Source organism: Alosa pseudoharengus, unplaced genomic scaffold (assembly GCF_046254945.1).
Source record: "Alosa pseudoharengus isolate Yale_2024_CS ecotype anadromous, Long Island Sound unplaced genomic scaffold, YU_APseudo_1.1 YU_APseudo_1.1_scf_7, whole genome shotgun sequence".
Lineage (NCBI taxonomy): Eukaryota > Metazoa > Chordata > Actinopteri > Clupeiformes > Clupeidae > Alosa > Alosa pseudoharengus.
The window spans coordinates 25,353,650-25,363,303 of record NW_027468859.1 but is presented as its reverse complement, the minus strand read 5'-3'; the positions used below and the strand labels follow the sequence as shown (position 1 = coordinate 25,363,303).

Genomic DNA, 9,654 nt, shown 5'->3' with positions numbered 1-9,654 from the left:
AACCATTGATTGTTGCTATGTTTAATAGATTTAAACTACATGTAACGTTTCACTGTAAATCAAATTAAATTGCTTCTCATCTACGCGGTCTCTCCCTGCCTCCTTCCAAAGGCTGGCAGCTAGAAATTGTCTTGGGGCAGGAGGAGGACGAGGAGCAGGGGGGAGATGATGGGGGTGATGAAGGCCAGGGGGGAGACGATGATGGTGGTGATGGTGAAGAGTCTCAGGGTGGAGGAGGTGGGGGCGATGGCGATGGAGGCCAGGCGAAGCCAGGTGGAGCCAGGACAGAGTGCACCACCAAGGAGTCCAATCACCAGGTGCTGTTGATGACACAGCTTCCCAAAAGCAAGACCCCGAGCCAGATCCGCTGCAGCGGAAGCCTCGTTGACCAATACTGGGTGCTGACCGCTGCCAGCTGTGACCATCCGTAAGGAGCCTGGGGTGTGTGTGGGGTTGTGGGGTGTTGGTTGGTGTAATACAGTATATGTCCTATGTATGTCAAGGTGCTTTGACTGACAGGCAGCAAAGGGAATAACTCTTTTTCTTCTTGCCAAATGCAGTGATCTGGTGGCTGTGATTGGTCAAGACCTCAAGCTCGAGAAACGGGCCGTGTACAAGATCAAGGAAAAGTATACCTACGATCAGCCTGGTAGTCACAACATCATGTTGCTGCAACTGAACAAGCCCTTATGGCTCAAACGGCAAAAAAAATACCCGCTCATCAGCATGCCAGCCAAGGGGGCATGCACCAACCCGGCGGCCGACAACCATATACATCTCATTGGCTGGAAGGAAGCCACCAATGTCCAAAGACAGGGTGGAACACTAAATAAAGGTTAAGAAATCATACACACACACAAAAAATCTTGTGATCCCTAATTGTTGACACATGCTGATGCCTAGCTCTGCCCAACCCTCCACAGACAGTTTACCCTTTGCCATGTGTGGGGACCTGAAGGTGATGAAATGTGGAGAACTACTCTGCACTGAGGGTGATGACAATGCCTGTAGTGTAAGTGGCCTTCACCTCTTCACAACACACACACAAACACATATGCACGCACACACTGTATGCAAGCACACGCACGCACACAACCACACGTATAGGTACACGCACACAGAAACAGGTCGAGACTGAGACACAAACACATGATGTAATTGTAGTGCTGATCTAAAAACAGTTCTTGCAATCTGCAATCAGCCAATTTTGTTCTATTTCTACTAGGACGTAGACTTGTGTGCCTAAAACCCATTAGAACACATCTTGTCTCGAAAATGTCTTTTCTTTGTCTTGCATTATATTGATAGCATATATTGATACCTTAACTTGAACTTAAATTTGACTTGTACCAAGACAATAGGAAGGCTATTTCTCTGAAGTTGGAGAAAATGGGCAAAATCTCATTGATATTAAATTGAGCTTAACTGCGTCTTGGAGAAGCAGTATAAACTAAGGAGAGATCTCAGTAATATTAAGGGCCCTCGTTTGAATGATGGGGCAGTGCAGTCTTAGGTCCAACCAAAGGTAATTTAGTAACTCGGCAAAATAAAAGGTGCTAATATGGACACACCATGGGCAAAACCTTAACCACAAATAAATGCGCTATTACAGTATGGTCACACCATGGGCAAAACCTTAATGTGCAGATATGGACACACCATGGGCAAGACTTTAACCACAAATATAAATGAGTCAGCTCAATGCTAATTTAACACTGTGGGCAAGGCTTTAACCACAAATATTGATCATTGATGATCGAGTCAGCTCAATGCTCCCACATGCTACATGTTGACAAACAAATTCTGGCCCTAAACGTTTAGCAAGGATAGTACAAGTACATTCCCTTTGCTTGTAGAAACCAAACCACATTTTCACATTGCCCAAACCCCATTCCTCGATTCCACAAATAAACCATTTTAGGATCTTGTCCAATATGTTAGTTGTAGGCTATACGTTGCAGTTCTCTCCATTTTGCCTTTCTGTGTAGTAGACGGAACTTTTGAAAATGCACCGGGATAAATGCCAATCTCTAAACTGTCCACTGTTGCATGGAAGACACACAAAGGAATGCTGAAACATTACAAAGTACATTACCACAGAGATACTGAGATAGTTCTACTCACTGTACTGAATCATATTATTAATGACTAGCAGTGGCGGCTGGTGGTTAAAAAAATAACGGAGGAAGGAATGTCTGCCTGATTGGCGTTAGTGGCAAATGTGAGGTTGTGATTGTGTTGGTGGCATATGTGAACAATAGAGTATGTAGGCCGCCTACCCAGACACATTTATAGCAGCAGTATGTACTATGTAGCATTTTAACTGCCAATGTTGTGCAATAAATGCTGTTCTGACATTCTCGGGGGGAGGGGGGGGGGGGACAATTCGTCCAGGGACAATGGACTTTGTAATATAATTTAAATATATAAGTCACTTTGGATAATAGTGCTAAATTAATAAATGTAAATGTAAATGAATGTAAATTTAGGTCTGGGAAGTTAGGGAAGATATGTAGGTGTAGTTATGAAATACTGTTTTCCAGATGTGCAAAATTACGGAAAGTCTGGAGGTTTTGCTCAGTGTAATACTGTAACAATCTGCAAGGTTGTCTCAAATTGGTCTTTATTGGTTACGCACCAAAAACCCACGAACGTCATTAAACAGGCAACACAAGGGAGGTCAATTAAACAAGCACGATACACAAACAGGGTAGTCACATACAATACACGGGGTAAACACATGAGGTACAACATAAAGAAAGACTACACCAGCTAACACATACATGACAAGGTAAACGCCATTACTCATACTAACTCGGGCCAGTCGATCACGGTGGAGAGCCACAACTCTCCGACACTTAATCAGTCTCACACGATAGACCACATCAGACAGCTTCTCTAAGACATCGCACGGCCCGACCCACTGGCTAGTGAGTTTCGGGGAAATGCCTTTCTTTCTCTCCGGGCAGTACACCCACACTTTATCGCCGGTCTGGAACTCCTGGCCGTGACAGCGCGTATCGTAAGCTCGCTTTTGACGTATGCCAGCTTCACTCATAGCCTGCCGGGCCAACTCGTGTACTCCCTTCAGTCTCTCGCGTAGCTGCTTGTAGTATTCCAGCCCTGGCTTACCTCCAATCTCCGCTTCCGGAGGCGAACCGAACACCAAGTCCACCGGCGTGCGTAGCTCTCGCCCGAACATCAGAGCTGCCGGTGTGCATTTCGTTGACTCTTGCACCGCTGTGCGATATGCCCAGAGCACCAGGGGCAAGTGTAAGTCCCAGTCCTTTTGTCGGCGGTCGGCCAATATGGCCAGCTGCACTGCTAGCGTCCGGTTAAACCGTTCGACCAGCCCGTCGCTTTGTGGATGCAGAGGTGTCGTTCTCGTTTTCCGGATGCCCATGCGCTGGCAAACCTCAGCAAACACCTCCGCCTCGAAATTCCGCCCTTGGTCGCTGTGGAGCTCTTCCGGTGCCCCGAACCGGCAGAACATCTCAGTGACCAGTCTGTCCGCTGTCGTGTGGGCACTCTGATCTGGCACTGCATACGCCTCCGGCCACTTAGTGAAATAGTCCATAGCTACGAGCACGTAGCGATTTCCCCGCTCTGTGACTGGCAGTGGGCCCATGATATCGACGGCTACCCGCTCCATGGGAGCCCCGACTGCGTATTGCTGCAGCGGAGCGTGCGAGCGTCGCGTGGGGCCCTTCTTCGCTGTGCAGGCGTCACAGCAGTGAACATGCAGTTCAACGTCCAGCCTGCATCCCGGCCAATAGAAGTGGCCCCCACAGCCCCATGTACCTGTTCCAGTACACGGGCTCGTAATCCAGCAGGAACCAGCAACTGGAAAATGTCAGATTGTCGATCGGGGACTCGCCAGTGTCTATACAACAGTCCTTGACGTGCTACTATTCCCGGCCACTGTGAATAAATCGCTTTGGTCTCTGGATCGAGTGCTGATACGTCAGTCCATGGCGGTCGCTGACCGGCTTCGATCCATGACCACACTCGGCCAAGCGTGGCGTCCTCCGATTGCGCCTTCCGGATCTCCTCCCTCGACATCACGTCCACCGGCGACTGCGCGTCCATGGCCTCAGCTGCCGCTCTGCAGTGCTGTGTTGTGGCGTTGGGCTGCGGTGCGTTGTCTCTCTCGCTGGCGTGAAGCTGGCGAGCGGTGGCTCTCTTGATGGCGCGGCGCTGGCGAGCGTTGAGTCTCTCGCTGGCGTGCTGTTGGCGAGCGTTGACCCTCTCGTTGGCGCGACGCTGGTGAGCGTTGAAAACAGCGACTCTCTCTCTCTGCCAGCGGTGATGCAGCCTGTAGCCGACGAACGGGCTCCGGTTGAGCCGCGGCCAGGCTCCTCTCCTCCCTCCGGTGGCAGTTTTGGCACTGGTCTGCTGCACACGGACGCCTGGACAGGGCGTCCGCGTTGCCGTGAAGGCGACCCGCCCGGTGTCGAATCTCCATGTCGTAGTCCTGGAGCGCCTCCAGCCAGCGAGCCAGCTGGCCCTCCGGTTCTTTGAAGTTCAGCAGCCAGGTGAGTGACGCGTGGTCCGTTCTCAGCAGGAACCGTTTGCCGTAGAGGTAGGTTCGGAAATGGCGCACTGCCACCACCACAGCCAACAGTTCTCTGCGTGTCACGCAGTAATTCTTCTCCGCTCGGTCCAGTGAGCGGCTGAAGTATGCGACCACTTGCTCGCCCTGCTCGCCTGCTTGTGAGAGGACGGCGCCGACGCCCACGTCACTGGCGTCGGTGTCCAGGATAAACGGCAGTCGAGGGTCAGGGAAGGCGAGCACTGGGGCCTCGCATAGCGCCCTCCGCAGCCGCCAGAATGCCGCGTCGCACTCTCGTGTCCACTCGAAGAGCTGGCCTTTGTGCGTCAATTGATGCAGCGGGCTGGCGACTGTAGCAAAGTCCCGAATGAAACGCCGGTAATATGACGCCAGGCCCAGGAAGCTCCGCAGCTCAGCACCGTCGCGTGGAACAGGCCAACGCCTCACCGTCTCCACCTTAGCTGGGTCGGTGGCCAGTCCGGCGGCCCCCACGACATGGCCCAGGAACCCGGTTTGCCTCCGGAACAGGTGGCACTTTTTCGGGTGCAGTTTGAGCCCAGCACCTCGTATTGCGTCGAACACCTTTTCCAGATGTCCTATGGCACCGGTGAAGTCCGTTGCATGACACAGGATGTCGTCCAGGTAAACCACGCAGCATGTTCGTGGAATGCCCGCCAGGACACGCTCCATCAGTCGCTCGAAGTTCGCTGGCCCGTTGCATAGGCCGAACGGAAGTACCCGGAACTGCCACAGCCCTTGCCCGATGGTGAACGCCATCTTCGGGCGAGCTTCCGGGGCTAGCTCAATCTGCCAGTAGCCACTACGCAAGTCCAGCGAGCTAAACCAGCAGGAGCCGGCAATGCTGTCCAGCGCATCGTCAATGCGGGGGAGCGGGTAGGAGTCTTTCCGGGTTACCTGGTTGAGGCGCCTGTAGTCAACACAGAATCGCCACGAGTCGTCCTTCTTCCGGACGAGTACAGCCGGCGCAGCCCATGGACTACTGCTTGGCTCTATTACTCCTGCCGCGGCCATTTCCTTGATCTTTTCTTCAAAAAGAAAAGAGACCGGGGCGCACAAGCGAGATGGTGGAGCCAGTATCGATCAAGGCGCGACACCGAGTCCCATCTAGCGTGCAGTCCACATACAGTCCTCTGGTTTGGCTGAGCCGGCCCAGCCGTATGCAATCCATAGCCCCTCCCGCCGTGCCATCTTCTTCTAGTAACTGGGGTGCGAGCGTAAGGGGTGCCGGGGCTGGGCAGTACCACGCGATGTGTCCCGGCTCGCCACACCGGTGGCATCCGTCTCCGCTGGCCGGCCTCTTCCACTCGCGTGGGCGCCGTTGTGGTGGCTGTGCCGTGGTCTGCCGCGTCACCTCCATCGATGTCTGGCTTACGCAATGCCGCGACTCTGTTGTGCGGAAGATGTTTTCCACCCGTTCGGCTTCCGCGAGCGCCACGGACAGCGAGCTGGGGGCGCTCAGGCGAAGGTGTTCTTTTAGCCGCTCTGGGTGGATGCCTCGCACGAACGCTTCCAGTGCCATCTCTTCATGTAGACCCTGGCTGTATGTTGGGTAGCCCCGCTGGGCATACAGCTGCAGGTCAGCCGCGAACTTGCCCAGTCTCTCGTCCTTGTGTCGCCGTCTGGAAGCGAGTTGTTCTCTGGCATCGCTGTTGAAGATTCTCTGGCCGAATCGTCGTTGCAGAGCTGCTTCGATTGCGGTCCAGCTTACTTGCTCCGCCGGTGGCAGGTCTTCTAATACTTGTAGCGCTTCCCCCTCCAGGGCCAACGCCACCTGTACGCCCGTTCTCTCCGCCGACCAGCCATTCAGCTCGGCTGCCAGCCGGACCTGTACCAGGTATGTCGCCAGCGGCCTTTCGCCATTGTAGTGAGGCAACTTTACGCTGGGGCGCCCTTCTACCGCCGCCGTCGCACCGAGGACTGGCCGGTTTCCATCGATCCCGTGTGGAGCGGGTTCAAGTGGCGGGATGCTGCCATCAGCCCGGTTCGTTTCCTCCTGTGGCCGGGGGCGGGTCTCTTCATCACGGTCACGCTGCAGGCTGGCTCCGTCTGCTGGGCTCAGCAGGTGGCCATGGGCGAGCCTGCTGTCAAAGAGCCGTCTTGGCAGGAAACTCATCATCGCCAGGTAATCGGTTGCAGCTTTCTCCTCCCGTCCAGTAGGGGTCGTCATCCCATTTCTGACACCAATGTAACAATCTGCAAGGTTGTCTCAAATTGGTCTTTATTGGTTACGCACCAAAAACACACGAACGTCATTAAACAGGCAACACAAGGGAGGTCAATTAAACAAGCACGATACACAAACAGGGTAGTCACATACAATACACGGGGTAAACACATGAGGTACAACATAAAGAAAGACTATACCAGCTAACACATACATGACAAGGTAAACGCCATTACTCATACTAAACCCAACATCAACATTACACACACACACACAGCATTATGGGAGTACAGTCATAACAGCTAGGCTCAGATCATTACAATACATTGGCAGAAAAGTCTATAATAATAAAAATAGACACTTGTTTTATAAAACCATGTAACTATTTACCATTAAAAATAGACCTTAAATGTTGTTATTTGTATTTGTTTTTAAAGCCAAATCGCTATAATTTAAAGACAGGTTGTAATAGCTAAGTGGGAATTTATGAAAGCATACTCGAAAGGCAAATGTTATTGAAGACGTCATTAAAGGAATACATCATGGTCTGAAACATTCATTAACAATGTTACCATCCAAAGATACATTTAGAACGGTGAAAACAAGAACATAACAAGAACCTTATTTAACAATTGTTTAGTTAAGGCATAACTTGGATGATTATAACAACGCATAACTATCCAAAAATGTTTTATCACCAAGTGAACTGTCCACGTATGTGACAGGCCAGCAGTAGGCTATGGCTGATTGTTTTCTGTGCTAACATTACCAGTTAGCCATGAGTAGCCTATTTGTCTGACTATGTAGCATTCAGTAGCCTACACTTACCATCTTGTTTTGGAATATGAATTTTTGGAGCTGGTCTTCCTGCTTTGATAAACATTATCAGTGTATTTGAATGTATAAAAGATTTGAGATTGTCCTCTTATTCCATTGTACTGTTTATTTCACGAGCAAAAAGCAAGCTTTCCGTTCAACACAAGATTCGTAGTTTGACTGCAGATAACATTCTTGAACCGTTGCCGCTAAAAACAGCACCCCCTATCGCAATTGAAAATTACTGTATGGAGGAGCTTGCTCCCTTGGCCATTGAAAACGACGTGATTCACGAGCCGCTGGGGTCCGAGGCATTTATAATGGACTTCAATGAGGGGCTTGAGGAGGAAGATCCTCCATACAGTTATTTTCAATTGCGATAGGGGGTGCTGTTGGCATTTTGACCTAGGGGAACGCTTTTGTTCATTCAAAGTGTTAAAAATAGTAATATTAACAGTAATTTATCAGATTAGTAATTCACTTTATATATTTTTTATTTTTCTCTGAAATTTTAGGGAGGGTATTCATTCCCTTTCCTCAATGAAGGAGCCTCCTAGTCATATGTCTACATCTAATTGCTCTTTTTCTCTTAAGGTTCTATCTTACTGTCAGAACACAGATTGGAAATCAAGAGCAGATCCAGTTGAACTCGCAGAGAAACAATTTATTTAGCTTTTAATTCAATCGGCAGGCAAAAACACAGTCCAGGAACGGGCAGAGTTCAAAGGCAGACAGGTACAGGCAAACAATCCAGACAGGGCAGGCAGAGGACTTGGTCAGAGACAGGCAGAGTTCACAGGCAGGCAGACAGACAGAGACAGAGAGACAGACAGAGAGACAGACAGAGAGACAGACAGAGAGACAGACAGACAGAGAGACAGGTTCAGGCAAACAATCCAAAACAACAGGCAGCAGGCTTGGTCAAAACAGGCAGGGTCCAGAACTGGTAGAAAAGTTAGTCTTTTACTCACAAGTAAGTCAGGCAGCTAACAGCATAAACTGTGACGATCCAACAAACTAAACTAAAAAGGCAGCGTTTAAATACCCAACTGATTGACACAATAAGGGACAGGTGAACAGACAAAATGGAGGGAAAAGAACAAAGACAGGAAGTTGCCCAAATAAGGTTATGGGCGTGGCACTGGGCACATGATAGCACATGGCTAGATCAACAAAACAAAACAAAGAATTGTCATCACATTGACAGGTAGGGGGAGTCCAGGTGAGGATCCTGACACTTACAAAATATATTTTCATCTCTCTCTCTCTCTCTCTCTCTCTCTCTCTCTCTCTCTCTCTCTACACAGGGGGATTCTGGTGGTGCACTGATCTATGATTAGGGTTGGGTATCGTTTGAATTTGAACGATTCCGATTCCAATTCCGATTTCTTATTTCGATTCCGGTTCCTAACGATTCTCGATTCCGATTTTTTTAAGAGGCAGGGTAAAAAATGTTTTAAATGAGCTAGCTAACCAACGGTCTTTCTCAGGGTATCTGCACATTTTCCAAGTGCAAATTTAAAGACTTTTAAGACCTTTTCAAGACATCTAAATGAAACTTAAGACTATACCACGGCAAAAATATATATATGACTGTTTATGCAATAGTTTTTTTTTCCTACTAATTTTAACCCCCACCCCATTTTGGATGTCTACAGAAGTTACCAAATATATTTTGGCGAAAGAAAAATAATTGTGTGTGAATTACCTTCAAAGCTACAGTATAAATGCCCAATTTTAGGGTCTGGGCTGCTTGCTTTTGAAGCTGGCTGTAGCCTACATATTTGGTTTTGCTTACTGCTGAGGCTGACTGTTCTTCACCTGTGTCTGAAGTAGCCTAGGCTACTTGCCAAAGGCATGTGCACTGGACTGGATTCCCTTCAATATTTTTTTCAAAGTTAGACTAAGCTATTTACATATTTTAATAAGCCTATACAATTTACTATTTGCATCTATTGTCCAATATGCAGCACAGCAAATTAAAGTTAATCCACTGCTTTACATTTTGCATACCAGTTGTATCTAAACCAACCAACCCAGTGGGCATTTGATGTCAATTCAACATCAATATGACATCAAACATCGACGTCAAAATTACGTC

General features: G+C 49.2%; 1 long non-coding RNA gene across 1 annotated transcript; it reads left to right on the top strand.

Moving 5' to 3' along the window:
* Positions 1–268: 268 nt before the first annotated feature.
* LOC143109810 (uncharacterized) lies at positions 269–8,890 on the top strand. The gene is made up of 4 exons (XR_012983974.1): positions 269–427; positions 561–835; positions 924–1,012; positions 8,861–8,890. It is a non-coding gene; the product is annotated as an uncharacterized LOC143109810 (long non-coding RNA).
* The last annotated feature ends 764 nt before the right edge of the window (positions 8,891–9,654 follow it).